Genomic DNA, 16,089 nt, shown 5'->3' with positions numbered 1-16,089 from the left:
ATCCTGAGGACCTGGGGGGCTTCGGGGAGAGTTCTCAGTCTCATTTAGACCCTCTGTATTTCCAACCATCAAAAATTACAGTGCCCAGGGTGATACAGTTTACCACCCAAAGTATGACTTTGAAGACTGAAGTGGGGATCCCATTACTGATTTCATCAGCACAATAGTCCTAAACAGGGACTGTTCCAGGCAAACTAAGAGTATGGTCACCCAACCTCACATATGTACAGCTCTTTACATGGGACATTCACTGCTTGATTCCGTCTTCTCCTCACCCTCAGCCATGAAGGAATGGATCATTCCCACTGAACAGATTAAGTAACTGAGGCTGAAAAGCTAAGTGACTTGCCCCAGGCCCGCCAAGCAGTGAATACAGCCACACTCAACCTCAGTTCTTCTCCGGAGCCGTATTATTCATCCACCACACTGACCCACATTCCTCTGGCCAGCCAGGAATGGCCACGGGCGTAAGTAGTAGCATGTGAGCATGTGTGGCAGAGCCGGAAGCTGGATGGGAAGAGCAGAGTGGCAGAAAGAAGAACTGCATTAAGGAGCAGACGGGGTGTCCTGGCCAGGAAGGCTCACAGGCAGTGGCTTGGGTTTCTGAAAGAGGCTGACCTTCTCAAGGGGCCTCAGAGAAGGCTGCTCTGACGTTCTGGCCCAGCCTCCTGCTCCTTGGGCCTGGATGCGGCCCAAACAAGCTCCAGGGCTCCTGTGTGGCCAAGGGAGCTCTAATTATAAAGGCAACGGCTGTTGTGACAGTAGTTTTTAAGAAGATAATTTTTGACAAATTCCTAGACTAAAAGTGCTGGCCATAATGCCGTGTGGTCTGTGGGCTGTCACGGTGACTCTGGGTGTCATCCTCCTCTGTGACTCATCTACCAGGCAGTGCCGATTCTCTCCTTCCTACCTGCTGCTTCTCGCCACCTCCCATCGCTCCTTCTCCTTTCATCTTTCCTGCTTGGTGAAGGCAAAGGTACCCTCCCTGCTCTGCTTGACTAATTCCCTCTGATATAGGCACTTCTATCTTGACAATTAAGGCGTCCCTGTGAAGTTTCCCTTTGTACATTCCCCTGTTCCTGTGTTCCCAATATTCAGGTATCATCACTCAATAACCATTCGACAGCAGTAATGCTCTTCATATGGAAAGAATTGGTTTTTTATTGATGGCAAATGTTGTGATGAACTTTCATGCCCACTTGGAGCCAGAGGAGCTTTTTATTGGGTGAACCGCACTAAGATGTGGTTCCAAGAAATGTCTTTGGAGTGTGGACTGAGATGTACTTTTGGGAACAGGTCTTGTGGACAGGGGTGGGGGTGGAGGGCAGGGAGCCTTTCCCTTTATCAAAGTCTCATCAATCAAAATGTATAATAGCAACATTATTAATAACCCTATGGTTGCATTGCACTTGGTATTTTTCCAAGCACCTCCCTGAAACCCTAAAATGAAGGTTTAGGCAGATATTATTATTTCCATGTTAGAAGTTAAGCAACATTATAACAGGACCGACTGGCCTCATGAGTAAGGAGTCAATTGGTAAACAGGTTGAGTGTCACAGGAGAAGGAGAAGGATACTTTTAGCATGTGGAAAAGCTGTCCTTGGGCATCATAGATGCTCTCAGAAGATCAGGAGTCCTTTCCAGGCTAAATTCCTCTCTTTTTTTAAGATTTTATTTATTTATTCATGAGAGACACAGAAAGAAAGAGGCAGAGACATAAGCAGAGGGAGAGGCAGGCTCCATGTGGGGAGCCCAATAAGGGACTTGATCCCAGGACCCCAGGATCACGCCCTGAGCCGAAGACAGATGCTCAACTGTTGAGCCACCCAGGTGTCCTCTTTGCCTAGTCCAACTATAAGAGCATGACCACCACATCCAGGTATGGTGCTCCTCATCTCAATGCCACTTGCAATTCAGTTAAACATCCTGACATCTAACCCAGATGCAGTGGAAAACCATAGGGTATTTAACAAAGGATGCCATCTAGCATATTATGTGGCGGACAGAATATGAATGCCAAGTAATCTCCAATGGACCTAACAAAAGAAGGGCAAATACTGGAATATGGAGGTGGTGATGCTGGTGTATCCCATCCACGTTAGCCAATTGGCTACTTTGGACCACAGCCCAACCCTGCACTCCTCAAAAGCAAGCCTTGGCACTGGCTTTGATAAATTAAGAGAATCAGGGGATTAGACAGGAACTTGGAAACCACCTTGGGCCACCGCCACCACTATTTTATTAATATGGGAGCTAAAGCCCCAAGACCATGAAGGGACTTGCCCTAGTTAGAATGGTTAGCCAGGGCAGAGGGGTGCTAAGAACCCAGGCCCTCCCAGAGAACGCAGCTCTTCATTCAGCCTCCCACACTGAATCAGTGGATCTTGTAGCTCACCCCACCTGACTTTTCCTCTTCCTTCTTTATTACTTGTCAGCAGCTGGTGCTCAGAGACTCAGCAGTCTGAGTTAAGAAGAGGACATTTTGCTACACACTTGGTTTCTCCATGCTTCCCTCCACCTTCATGTCCACATCCTTCACTATGAGGCAGCAAAATTCCCTAAACAGCAGGTTGTGCAGGAAGCATTGGCGGTGGTGTGAACCAGCAGGTCCTGTAGCTCAGTGGGGAGGTATATACTCAGTGGCCAGACAGCACTTCTTGTGGGGTGTGTTAGGAGATGTGTCCTGACAGCTCAGCTTCAAGTCTTTCTGCGTCCCAGACACCCTAGGTTACCTAGGACTGCCTTGGGAAGAAAGGTGTTTTTCTGTTTCTAGGCCACCAGCTACCATCATTCACGGATGTCCCTCACCAGGTCCACAGCCCCCTTGCTTGCGTTACTAATTGGCTCATAATGCAACAGTTGGATTCTTGGGAGCTCAGATTTTTTTTTTGTCCTCTATGACCTAATGCTCCCTGGCTCATGTTTCAAGGGATGTTTTCCTGCTCACCCTTTTTGTCTTCTTCTACTTCTCTGTCTGCTCTTTCTGTTTTGCTTGGCTTAAGAAATGTCATATTTCATTCTAAGCCAAATGCAGCTCCTATATCAATTCAACTTCAGTCACAAAATATCAAAGCCAGGGCCTAGACCATGATTAGCTTCTATAGACTCTAAAGTTGTAGGAAATTCCATCCAACGAAATCTCCAGCTGATTACCCATGCTGTACGCAATGTTCTTAATTTATATTTCACTTGGCAAACAAAACAATTTATAGGGATTCCACACACCCCAACTTCCCCTCAAAAATCAACCGTCCAGCACTACTACCGCCACTGTTCGATTAATGAGGAAGCCAGAGCCACCAGCCAGAGAAGTGGTGATCAATAAGGCTCTGGTTTCACAGCTGTTACGGGCTCTCAGCTGCTGGACTGGCCACACGGTTCCACCCAGTCCTGTGTCCTTCCAGCATCGGTCACATCGGTCTTCCTCAATCCTTTTCCTGTTTGGATCCTCCCAGGTTCTCTGTATGAGGAGAGCTTTAGGGCTGTTTCCTTGTACACCCATGGCCATTGCTGTTTCCATGGGAGGTATCATGAATAAAGTACCTATTCCGTGCCGGACACCATGCTAGATACCGTGTATGTATTTTCATACCCAGTACACATCATGCACATTAGCTCATGTGACCTTCACCATGATCTCACACAGGAGATATGAACACTGAACTCAAAGAGGGTAATGATTACCCAAGGTCAGTGAAGGATTCAAATCATAGTCACCTCATTTCAACACCTGTGTGCTATCCAATATGCTACCAAGTTTTCTCAGGGAAATGATTTCTGCAAGTGGCCCTTACCAAGCACAAGAACTTTTACCATAAGCCAGGTTTTCTCCTTACCATTGTATTGAGCTAATTCTTTTTCATCATACTGCTAAAGCTTACAATCAGAGCTCTCCCTTCAGGAACACAGGCCTGATGACCATTTACAGTGGCAACCCAGCACGTGCATTTCAGTGAACAGATAGAGCTAGTGGTGGAATGATCAAACCTGAAATGACCAGCCCTCCAACTCCAGGAAAATAGCCCCAAAGTGCAAGCTGTTCCCAGGAATAGCCTAGAAAAAGCATTTCTACTTGCCCTCAAGAAGGACAAGGGCACCAGTACCTCCAGAGATCCCCGAAAGAAAAGGTGCCCAGGCACTTTGCAGAGGCGGAAAGAAAACATGCGCTGGGGTGGGAGACGGCCCACCGCAGCTCATGAGAGCCCACTGTGTGCATCAGTTCTCAGCTCTGGTTTTAGTGATGTCATGTTGGTAGCCTGAAGTTGTCCATGGTGGGAGTGTTTATGCCCTAACTAAAACAGTGTCCCCATCTACTTCATTACTCTCTATCCCTTTACTTTGCTCTTTGTTGTTGTTGTTTACACAAAACTCTTATCACACTTGAACTTAATTTTATCTATTTATCTTAGTTTTCTATGTTATTTCAGGTTTGCTGGTCATCTGCCTTGTTTATTATCTCTAGAGTGAAGAACAGCAAGATGGTACATATTTTAAATGATATTTAAAAATGAGTGAAAATCAAATTGCCTTTTATATGTTAATTTGACACATATCATGCCTGACACGGTATTGTTGGTTACCTTTTTTTTCTTTAGAGATTTTGTTTATTTCAGAAAGAAAGGGAGAGCGGGGGAGGGATGGGGGTAGAAGGAGAGGGAGAGAGGATCTCAAGCAGACTCCCCACTGAGCATGGAGCCTGACAAGGGGCTTGATCTTATGACCCTGCAATCACGACCTGAGCCAAAACCAAGAGTGGGATACTCAACCAACCCCCTGTTGGATGCCTTTCTATGTATATGTATCTTCCATCACACCTACTTCTAGAAAGTCCCTTTTTTTAAAATTGATTCTTTTTTATTTACCACTTGTCTAAGTGACCGTAAACATAATCATTCTCATTATAAACTAATTTAAAAAGGTAATTTTCCAATTAATACATATACACCAATGTAAACTGTGTTCTCATGGTAAAATAATTATAGAAGTTGCCAACTACTTTGGAAAGAAAACAAAGGTATTTGTTAGTGGCAAGACCTAATGAAAAATCTGACGGTCTAAACAAGAAAAACTGACAAGCACAATTCGGCCCATAAGAACACTGGTAAATTACTTTTCACTTAATAATTTTGCCTAAGGATAATTTCAGGCATCATATGCAGAAATTTCTCCCTGTGGAAAGCACACAATGAGAAAACCTATGTCGAAATTTTGGCTCTACCATCTACTGTTTATAGAACCTTGGCCAAGTTGCCCGACCTTTCTGAACCTTTGTTACTTTACCTGTAATGTCATTATCTACCATGCTCTGCAAGGCTGCTGCATTAAATGAGATCAAGAACGAGAATGTCATTTGTAAATTTTAAAGTACTATACAAAATATAATCTATTATTTTACCTCTGAGAAAAAATTGGAAAAAATCAATATCTCAAGGACCATTAAAAAGTATTAGTAAAAGTGGCAATGGTACCAGTTATAAAAATATGGTTCTTCCTCTACTTAGTCTCTAAAGCAGCACTGTCCAGTAGAACTGCCCACAATGATACAAATATGTTACCCCTTTGCCATCTCATACAGAAGCTGTTAGCCACCTGTGGCTCTGGAGCCCTTTAAATGTGGCTAGCATGACTGGGGAACTGCATTTTAAATTTATTTAATTTTATTAATTTTACTTAGTTTTATTTAAATAGTCATATGTGGCTGGAGGCAACTGTACTGGACAGCACAGCTCTAAGGCATTTCTTCAAATAGGTTTTGCAGAAAACTCCCTCTTGGCCCTAACCGTGAAGGGATTCAGTTTTGCAAGCATCAAGAAGCCTGGTGATGGAAATTTTGTGGTTTAGAGCAAAGGACAAAGTGTGGAATGGAATGAAGACTGGAGGACAAAGAGAAGAGGATGGCTTCCTTGCCCCGTGGCCATGCTCATGCTCATTTTGAAAAAACAAACAGGCCCTGCCCTTTGGGATTCCGGTGTCCCTTATTTGCTGTGTGACCTTAGAAAGATACCTAACTTCTCTGAGCCTCAGCCTTTTAACTCTAAAATAGGAACCAAAATGCCTACTTCATCTGAGTACTGTGAAAGTAAATGGAACAGGTTAATGATCCAAAGTGCCTAACATAGTGCCAGCACAGAGCAGGCTCTGAACTCTCAGGAGTGCAAGCGAATGGGCAGGGGGAGCAGCACACCGATTGGCATTTCTTGCCCAGAGCACACCACTGCTGGGCTGCCAGCCTCAAGCAGCCCCGGCTGGCGCACACCCAGTCTCCCTCCTTCCATTCAGGCCTCCTGAATGCCCTGACCTCACCCAGCACTTTGCTCTGAAGATCTCTGAGGGCTTCAAAGACTCCTTTTTGGATTCAATACAAACGATGTTCCTCCTGGGTATGTACACAGGTGGGGGGAAGGCTGGAGGGTGGGGCCCAACCAGCTCTCCAAGTAGGGAGACAATTCCCTCTGCTTGGCTCTCTGGGACATTTCCCTGCACTGGTGTTTCCTCTGCTGTTGGTGGAAAACAAGATGCAGAGTCTAGCTCATCCCCACACAGGCCCGGGGGTCAGTCCCACTCCAGCTGAAACCCAGTTGTGAGCCCACTTCTCGGATGTGGCAAAATGAAAAGTTTAAGCGAACTGCTTTAAAAACATACTCGCCCCAGGATTAGCCAAGATAGTCCCCCTTTGCATCAAATGTCCCAATCTCACCTCTTAAGACTCCCTTTCTCTTCTGGAAGCGGCCCCCCAATCCTTTAGACTGGGGGCTGTCAGCATTCAGAAAGCATGATCATGGGATGTGAGAGTTGCCGATTCTTTGAGATTCCTCCCGAGAGTAGGGCCCCCTCCATGAATCCGGGTGGACTCATGACCGCTTTGACCAATAGAATATGGTGAAGGTGACACCAGTGGCCATGCAGCCCCCACCAGGTTGGCTGGGACACTTGCTCTTTGAGTCCAAGCAGCCACATTAGGAGCCTAACTACCCCGGGGCCACTGTGCAGCCTCCAGGAGACAATCCCAGCAAAGACCATCCTTCGCTCAGCCCTTCCAGACACCCGACATGTAAGCAAAGACACGCTCAGCCTTTCGAGTTTTCCCAGCTGAGGCCACAAACATTTACAGTGGAGACCAGCCATGCCTGCTGCGCCTGCTGCCCCTGCTCCACACAATCTGTGAGCATAATAAAATGTTTTTCTCTTGCACCACTGAGTTTTGGGGTGATATGTTGCTCAGTAATAGCTGATGGGGCTCCAGTACAGCATCTCATAGAACCCCAAGCCTCCTGATTCCCAGCTCCAGGAAAACAGTCCACAGACTGACATGTTCCGACTGGGGGTGGACCTATGCTGTGCTCACTGCTGCTCGTTGATGAAAGGGAGGCAAAGCTGGACAGGCACAAAAGTTGTCTTCAGTAGAACCAGTGCAGGAGGGGAGGCAGGCAGGAAGGAGAACATTTTATTTTTCATGCATTGTCATTCTGAACTCTGATCTTTAAAATAACCTTTTTTTAAGATTTATTTATTTATTCATGAGAGACACACAAAGAGAGGCAGAGACACAGGTGAAGGAGAAGCAGGCTCCCCATGAAGAGCCCGGTGGAGGGCTAGATCCCAGAATCTCAGGATCACAACCTGAGCCAAAGGCAGACGCTCAACTGCTGAGCCACCCAGGTGCCCCCTAAAATAACTTTTTAAAATTAAAAAAAAAAAATTGATAGAGAAGCAAGGACCTACTAATGTGATTTCAGTGGATGGCTTTATTCAAAGAATTTTGCATGGAATTTGCATGTGGTGTTGTTTAGTCTTTTTTTGTTGTAATGTGTTGCTAGCATTTTCTTTTCTGATCCCCCGCCTCCATGTTCTTCAGGGTCACAGGGAGACCTCTACCCAAGAATAAAGGCAAAAGGTGGCCATTTTTAGTTGCAGTGTGGCCATGAAGAAAAGTTCTCTCTGTCATTGGAGGGACTTAGATGTCTGTGGGGCAGGAGGAAGAGCCCTGAGCTGAGGAGGACATAGGGATTCACAGACATGTTGCTTCTGCTTAGACAAATCACTTTAACATTTCCAGGCCTCAGTCAGATCATGCACAAATGGGATTCGATGATGTCTAAGTTCCGTTTTTTTTTCTTTTAAGATTTCATGTCTATTTAGAAAGAGAGCACAAGCAGGAGGAGCTGCAGACAGAGGGAGAAGCAGGCTCCCTGCTGAGCAAGGAGCCCTACATGGGACTCGATTCCAGGACCCTGAGATCATGACCTGAACTGAAGGAGATGCTTAACCAACTGAGCAACCCAGGTGCCCCTAAAATCCGTTTTCTAACATTGTGGAGAGAAAAAAGTTAAAATTTATCCAGTGCTTACCCTGTATCAAACAGCATAGGCCTTCTATTTATTTAATCCTCAATTTTTTTTTTCCTGAGAACCAGCCTCTCCATTTTGTACATGAGGAAAGCACGTGCATGAAGTTTTCAGGAGCCTGGAGGAGGAGGGTGCGATTCCAGAATCCACATGGCTGCCCCTCCAGAAAATTCTCACTCTCCTCTCTGCCCCCACAGTGTTTCCCACACCTTGTGCCCAGAGGCCGAGACTGGCTCTTCAGTCTCTAATCCTCCACGGTTAGGAGGGAGGGTCCTCACCACATTCCTTTGTACTGTCATCAGCTGCTTAAAGTAGCAAGAAACAATAGCCTCTTTCTCTGCTTTCCTGGAAGGGTGGCTCTTGGACCCTGCTGAGTCTGAGTGGCAACCAGGGCAGCCCTCCCAGCCCGACTGCCCCCAGGTGCCCCGGGCAAGTCTGGAGGAATCCTGCCACCCAGCTCTCCCTTGCAGATCTTGAAACTGTTGAGTGGTGCGAGCTCCTATCTTCCCCTTAACAAGAGTCCCTCAACACTAGCTTATTTGGCACATACTCGACCCATCACAGGACTTGAGGAAGCATAGCACAAGCCCTACTACAAAAGACGAAGGACTCATCTTGCCTTGCCAGACATGCACTTCCCTGGCACTGGGATGCCTCTTACCCTTGTGTTTTGATGAAGAGGGGTCTGCCTGTGTGGAGATGCCTCACGCCCCAAATCTCTTCTCACACACCTGTTACCGATGCCTGAAACAACCGCCAAGGGTTGACTAAGTCCCCCTGCAACTGACACTGCGAAGGATATCTAAGAGGAACGACTACAGAGCAGATAAGATCCCAAGCTTCAAAGCCGACAGGTTGGGTGTCAACTATACGTGGTAGTTGGAAGGTAACTGCACATCCTTTGCCTCTTCTCTTATTAAAAGTTGAGGGTCTATTTCCCCTCCCCTTGACTCTGGGCTGGCCCTGTGATGGCCTTTGGCCAACAGAACACAGCAGAAGCGACCTTGCCCATCTCCCCTTTCAAGGTAGACCTCCAGCGATGGGCAGCTTCTATTTTTGTGCCTCTTCTAAGAGCTTGAGGCAGAATCTGACCACCCTGGGACCACCACGCTGTGAGGAAGCCCAAGCAACCCTGCAGAATCACCCTGCTGAGGCCCCCATCTGCATTCCTGACCCACAAAATCATGAGCAATAAAATGGCTATTGTCTCAACCACTAAGTTGTGGTGTAGTCTGTTTGGCAGAAACAGATAACTTAAAGGGGTTTGTGCACCCTCATGGTGCACACTGCAAATGCTACCCTGGCACAGCTGGATCAGGATGGATGGTAAGGAAGTCCTCACAAGGAGGGGACCCCGAACTTTATCAGAGGCTACAGAGTTGCATGAGTGAAAGGGCAGGATGTGGGCACAGAAGATTCTACAAGATTCAGCTACTCCTCAGGCCTCTGGAAAAATGCCCTGAACGCTGGCAGGACTTCTCAATTATTCTCACTACAGCCACCTAAGTATAGGGAACAAACCCTAAATTTGACCCAGAGTAACCTACTACAAGTGGAAGATTTCTCAGAAGTCTTATTTCATCTCTACAACTCCGATGACTTTTGTATCGCATTTCATAATCTCTTCACCTGCATTTTGATCTCAAAGAATGGTTGGAGTTACTTACCAGTTAAATGCCTTTGCTTCAGCCTACTCCAAACTCTTCAAGAAGACTAGACTATCCAGGAAGAGAGGTCACAATGAGATCTGAGACTGTGTAGCCCCAGAGCACATAGGCACCCTGACGGGATTATCAGCCTCATCCACCTGCTGAGGTGGAAGCCTTGGGGCTTTTCTTTCAGGTTCTAGGCTCACATCTTAGCAGCCAGATCTGACCTCTAGGTTCCCCTCTCCTACCCCATTCTCTGCTGTAAGCTGCCCCACCAGTCCCAGGGGACCCGACTTCAGGAGAGCCTGCAGCTTCCCTCCAGATGCAGATTAAAAATTTAAGTCACCTGACAATCTACTTCTTCCATCTCTGACCCACACTCCAGCTCAGCCTCCCACAATGTTTGGAAAGCCACCCGAGGCAATTCCCAGCCTTGCCCAGCATACTCAAATGCTCCCCAAACTTCTTTTTTTTCTTAGACAGACAATTCACACACACACACACACACACACACACACATCTATAGCCTGTGTAGATACGTTGACACTTGGAAGCAAAATAGAGGAAAGCTTTTATTATTGTTTGCCATTTGAAAATGATTATCCCGCAGGATGATGTGTATTGAAGGAGACAGCTTGCAGTTAGCATCCCGGGGAGAGCTCCTTCTCTAGACCTGGGTGAGCCTCCACCACCTCCCAGCTTCCCGAGTGGGGACTGCCTGGTGCCAGACTTGGATGCCTACCAACACAAATTAAAGGAGTAAAATGCCTCCTAGACTGAGGCAGGCCAAGGGAGGGGGGGGGTGAGAATGCTGAGAATTTTAAAGGGATCATCACCTCAGCAGGAGACCAACAGTCAACCTCAGAAAGAGCAACTCCCCCCCCCACCACCACCAACAGATGCTCCAGTTCAGCAAGTCTCCGGTTCTGGGGGACCCTGTGCTTCCAGACACCGACTCTCCTGTTCCCCACCCGGATCTCAGCCCAGGCCTCAGCCCCTCCCTGCCAGGAACCCTCACAGTCCTCTCCCCTCCAGATACACAGCCGAACCTTATTTAAAATTGTGAAGCCCTAAAATGACACTCTGTGGGAACCGAGCTAACCAACTTGTACTCAAACACGAGCCTGGAGGTGGGGATGGGGAGCAACCACTTAATGGGTACAAGGCTTCCGTCTGGGGTGATGACATATAGCAGTTAGTTGTAAGACACTGAGAGTGTACAAAATGCCACTGGATGGTTCACTTTAAAATGGCTGATTTTACATTACATGAATTTCACCTCTACTTAAGGAAAAAAATAAAGTTTCCCAAGAAAGAGTAAACCCTTCTAGAATCCTATCGACCAACACACGGTTGACTCTGGACCTCAGTCCCCTCATCTGCTAGTGGGAGGCTGTGGGGGAAGAAGCGGTTTTGCCATGTTATGGATTGTTCCAGCTCCCAGCAAGACAAGGACTTCAGAGGGTGCAAAGACAGAGACCAAGTAGGATCAGCAAGCTGCCCAGTAGGCTAAAATTAACTGATCTTCCACCATCTGGATTTGGCAAGTGACTGAGCTTCTCTTATGTTCCTCCTCTGTGAGCTCAAACATGTCTTAGGAGATTCCTGAGTGGAGCCTATAAAAGTGATTATTATACTCAGGCCAAATCCGGGGAGTCATATATTTGAATCCTATAACTTCATTTCTTTCTCAGCCACCAGCTGGCAGTCTCCAGCAAGTCCCGACATCAGGCAATGCAGGGTTTTCCTAATATACGATTTTAATCTTCAACAGCCCTTGCCAATTCGAAATAAAGAGAAGAGAGAATTCTGGGAGCATGTGCCCTACAAATTTAAAAAGAAAACGAAAGTGGTCCCATCTTGTACTTCAACAAGTTGATTTGATACTTAGAAAATGATCCTTTGGGCCAAAAAATATTTTTACTTTGTGTGTCTCTATAAATACCGCCCCCCCCTTTTTAATAGAAAGCACATCGCTAGTGTGTCTAAAACCAAACGTGGTTTTGATTGAACCAGACTTACATTTCTATCTGAAGCTCATTTGCTAACAATAGAACTGGCTTTCCCATTTGCCAACATCAATGTTGACCTGTTTTCACCTAAATTTTATAGATGTCAGAAAAAGAAACTGTTCACTACTCAGTGGCCTACCCTGGCCTTTTTCAGCCACACTTGCTTGCATTTTTGCAGCTCCTTTAAATTCCCCTTGTCACAAAAACTAACAATAAGGTCAAGTATTTCAGTAAGAAATATTGAATTATTATCCAATGTTGTCAAACAGCCAAGAGCCTACGAAAGCTAACCACGAACTGGAGAAGAGAGAGGCTTAACCTCAGGCCTCCCGGCCCTGCCTCCATTGCACAGGGAAGGATTTTTGGCACTGGGGGGCACCGGGAGGGCTGGGGAGGAAGGGGGGGGACGGGTGGAATGGGAACTGGACGGCTCACAATCACGTCCAAGCTCCCGTCCCTTAGGAGTGTCTCGTTGCGCTCATTTGCTGCTGCCGAGAGCCAGCTCTGATTTTTCTTGGAGAGGGCTCCAGGCACCCTAACATCTCAGCCGTGCCAACACCATGAGGCTGCTGACCTCTTCTGATCCCCTGGCCATATCCCTGTCCATCAAGGCTAATTTCTATGATAACATAAACTGCACTGTGTAGCCAATAAACTCAAACCCGATGGAAGCTGATGTGGCCAGGATGGAGAATGACAAACTGGCAAGATGTCAGGGCTGGAAATAGAACTCATTTTGCCAGCCAGGGGCTCAGGATGGGTAGAGATGGATTTATGCGTGTGCGCGCGTGTGTTTTATTTGTCCTAATAACTCTAATAAAGGTTCCATGAATCAATAAACTGTCTCTTGCAGAGACAGAAATAAATGCAGGCCCCCTAAAGTGAGCTTCAGGTAGAACCAGAACACTTCTTCATTTCACTCTAACCTGTGGTGATTGAGGGCAGAAGAAACCCTGTTACCTCAAAGGGTCTGTCTGGGCAAGGTGCTTGGCCAAAAGAGAGAGAAAGAGAAAGGGAAGGCGGGAGGGAGGGGGAGAGAGAGAAGGAGGATTGGCTTTTAGCTGGGCAAGGAAGGCAGCAGTGCTTCCCCAGGATGGGATGTGTGGGATGTCAGAAAAGCATCCCAAGGAAGGTTCTTGCTCTTCAAACAGAGTATGTGGCTTTGGAAGTGAGGTTTTAGTGGTTCCAGAAAACCTCCCTTGAAATGCAAATACACCGACTGCTCAAAAGGTGAGGGTCAGGGCGAGTTCTTTTATAAAAGGGGAGACGCATAGCACAGGGTTAGTTGGTGTGGGCTTGGGGAGAGAGGCAGAGCCGAGGGCCGGCCTCTGAAGGAGATGTCTGGAGGTGTGGGTAGAGAAGACCCCAAGATCCTGCTTTAAAGTTTTACTTAGGATCAGTCACAGGCATAGCTCTTACTCAGTTCTTTGAGTATGTGACATCCAGAGCATAAACTTAATCCCACTCATTTATACTTGTCCCCCTTCCCTACTGAAAGCCAAAGCATCCCACATACCAAAGTAGCCCTCACTGTCTCATCCAGGCCCCAGTGCTCATGGCAGTAGGTGTAGAGGCAGTTGGATAAAATGTACCTACTCTGAAAGCTTGATATTTTATGCTGTCACTTCTCAATATTTTTTAAAGGGGGGAGGGGCAGAGGGAGAAGTAGAGAGGGAATCCCAAGCAGGCTCCGGCCCAGCACAGAGCCAGACAGGGGCTCTATCTCACCACCCTGAGATGATGATCCGAGCTGAAACTAAGAGTCAGACACCTAACCAACTGAGCCACCTGGGTGCCCCCTCTCAACATTTTTTATGTTGATGACCTCTTTTGTTAAACATTAAGGTCTCACATTTTCCGTCACGTTACATATATTGATAGCATTGTATTGACAGCTGGTATTTCTTTTGTTTTTTAATCATCCTAACATTGAATATGGCTTTCTGAAGTATAACTCATACCCCAAGAGGCTCTGACACCACTCACGCCAGCCCGTCACTCTATCTTCTTTTGGAATCCCTCTTGCTCATCTGATCAGTGGAGGTGTGATTTGGCATGCTGGCATTCTCTCCAGCAAAGGATAGGGTGAAACCACAAATTCTCCCTCTTCTCAGGCTTCACCTCCTTCTGCCCTGTACCTGGCTTGTACAATAAGGTTTTGTCTATCATGAAACAGGAGTCGGATGATAAACTACATTGTAAGTTTTGTCTACTAACACAACATCTGTATATTCGAGGCCTGTATATTCCATCATTGCCCCATTAGCAGGGGTTTCCTTTTGCAGATTTTAAATAGAAGAGATTTTGGTTGAAGGTAAGCAAATAAAAGATAAAACTGAGATGTAAAGTCTATCTTTTTTCAAGATTAGCTGCCATGTTTTCATTTGTTTAGGTGACTTGGATACCATGTTAAAGAGGTCAAGAATGTGGCTTCATCTCTACAGCCAGACCATGAAACAGCAAGTAGAAAGACCTTGACCACAACAAGGCCATGACAGCCATCCTTCTCAGTGAGGGCAAGGAGGCCTCTTGGCCACTAAAGGTTGGGTCATCTTTGTCCAGGAAGGATTGGTATTGATGCTCTTGGACAAAATGTCTTAGTAAGTCAGGCCCAGTATGCAACTTTATTGGCTTTTTATAAAGTAGTATATAACAGGTCTTTTTCAATACTATTAGCTGGAGCATGGTATGGAATCAGTGTGCTGGAAGTTCATTTACATGAGTATAGGAAGTTTTTAACAGATTCAGCTTGCCTGAGTTTCTATCAAATGAAAATCGGCTCATAAAAACTAGAAAAATAATTAAGTCTAATTGCTTAACGAAGAGAAAAAGGGAAGATGCTATTATTACAAAGGAAGTAAGAGTCTTCCAGAGAATGAGAATGGGAAGTGCTTGGAAGGAGATGTCCAATCCTTGGCTTCCCCTCATCTATTTACACGGTGTGACCCTGCCTAAGTGATTTGACCTTTCTGGGAGTCCGTTTCTTCACCCTCTACAAAATGGCCATTTTTGCCAATTCTGTGAGAAACAATGGACCTCACTCTCTCTCTTAATGCTAGGCAGACTCTAACTGCACCTCTTAAAACTGCTCTTAATTTCTCCGTTCTAAAAACCACTCCAAATCTATAGGTAAGAGTTACTACATGGACCCTTAACGTACCATCTAGCAGGTAATATATTATTGTCCACTATTAAGGAGGAGGTCAAGAGAGGTTAAGTGGCTTGTTCAAGGTCACACAGTTAGTTAGTAGGGGTTAAGGATCTGGAACCCAGATCTTTTTGCCACTCTCTGCATTACCCTGTCAAAACACCCCTCAACCCCTCAATGCACAGTTGGCTGCATGGCTGTTGTTACAACCAGGAAGAGAAAATGGAAGAGTGGCCCCTCCCACTTCGACTATATGAAAATCACCCACTTTTTAAACACCAAGCCTCCCATATATTGTGGTGGAAATGAAAGGCTTGTACCACTAAATATAGATGCCAAGTACCTCATAAATACATGAGTATTTTCAGAAATGAGAAATGGGAAATGAAATTGTGGCTATAAGCAGAAATCAAAACTACTTAAATTCTCTCTAAAAACCAATCGCTAACTTTTTAATCTCTGTTGTTGGCAAGCTGAAGCACTCATGAATTTGTTTAAATAAAGAATGCCACGACAAACATCTCTTATTGGGATGCATTAACTTAAACAGAGATGTCTTCCAATACGCTCTTTAGTGGTTGTGAGCCTGCCAGCACGTTGCTCTGCCCACAGTAGGTGTTCGATAAATATTTGCAAGAAGGAGGCAGAGTGGGTGACAGGAGAGAGGGCATTTCTGTTCTCTGGGGTTTCAGTAAAATTCCGTATCAGGCGGACTTAAGGAAATACTCTGTAAAATGCTTTAAGAAAGTTGGAGAGAAGCCCTACCTATTCAGTTAAAGAGGTTTAAATGATTTAGGACTGGGAACACGGATGCCCCCTTCCCAGGCTTCTCCAGGCTGGACACAAGTGTGCAGAACTGGGCACACACACCAGCGTCCCATCTCAGGCTGCAGCTAGATTTCCTTAGGCCTTGGGCCTCTGATCAGCCACCTGCA

General features: G+C 46.1%; 1 protein-coding gene across 1 annotated transcript in view; it reads right to left on the bottom strand.

Moving 5' to 3' along the window:
* Window positions 1-16,089, bottom strand: part of RUNX2 (RUNX family transcription factor 2) — a 149,468-nt gene that overhangs the window by 154 nt on the left and 133,225 nt on the right. The gene's annotated exons all lie outside the window — the stretch shown is intronic.

Source organism: Nyctereutes procyonoides, unplaced genomic scaffold (assembly GCF_905146905.1).
Source record: "Nyctereutes procyonoides isolate TBG_1078 unplaced genomic scaffold, NYPRO_anot_genome, whole genome shotgun sequence".
Classification (NCBI taxonomy): Eukaryota; Metazoa; Chordata; class Mammalia; order Carnivora; family Canidae; genus Nyctereutes; species Nyctereutes procyonoides.
This window is presented reverse-complemented; position numbering and strand designations above follow the sequence as displayed.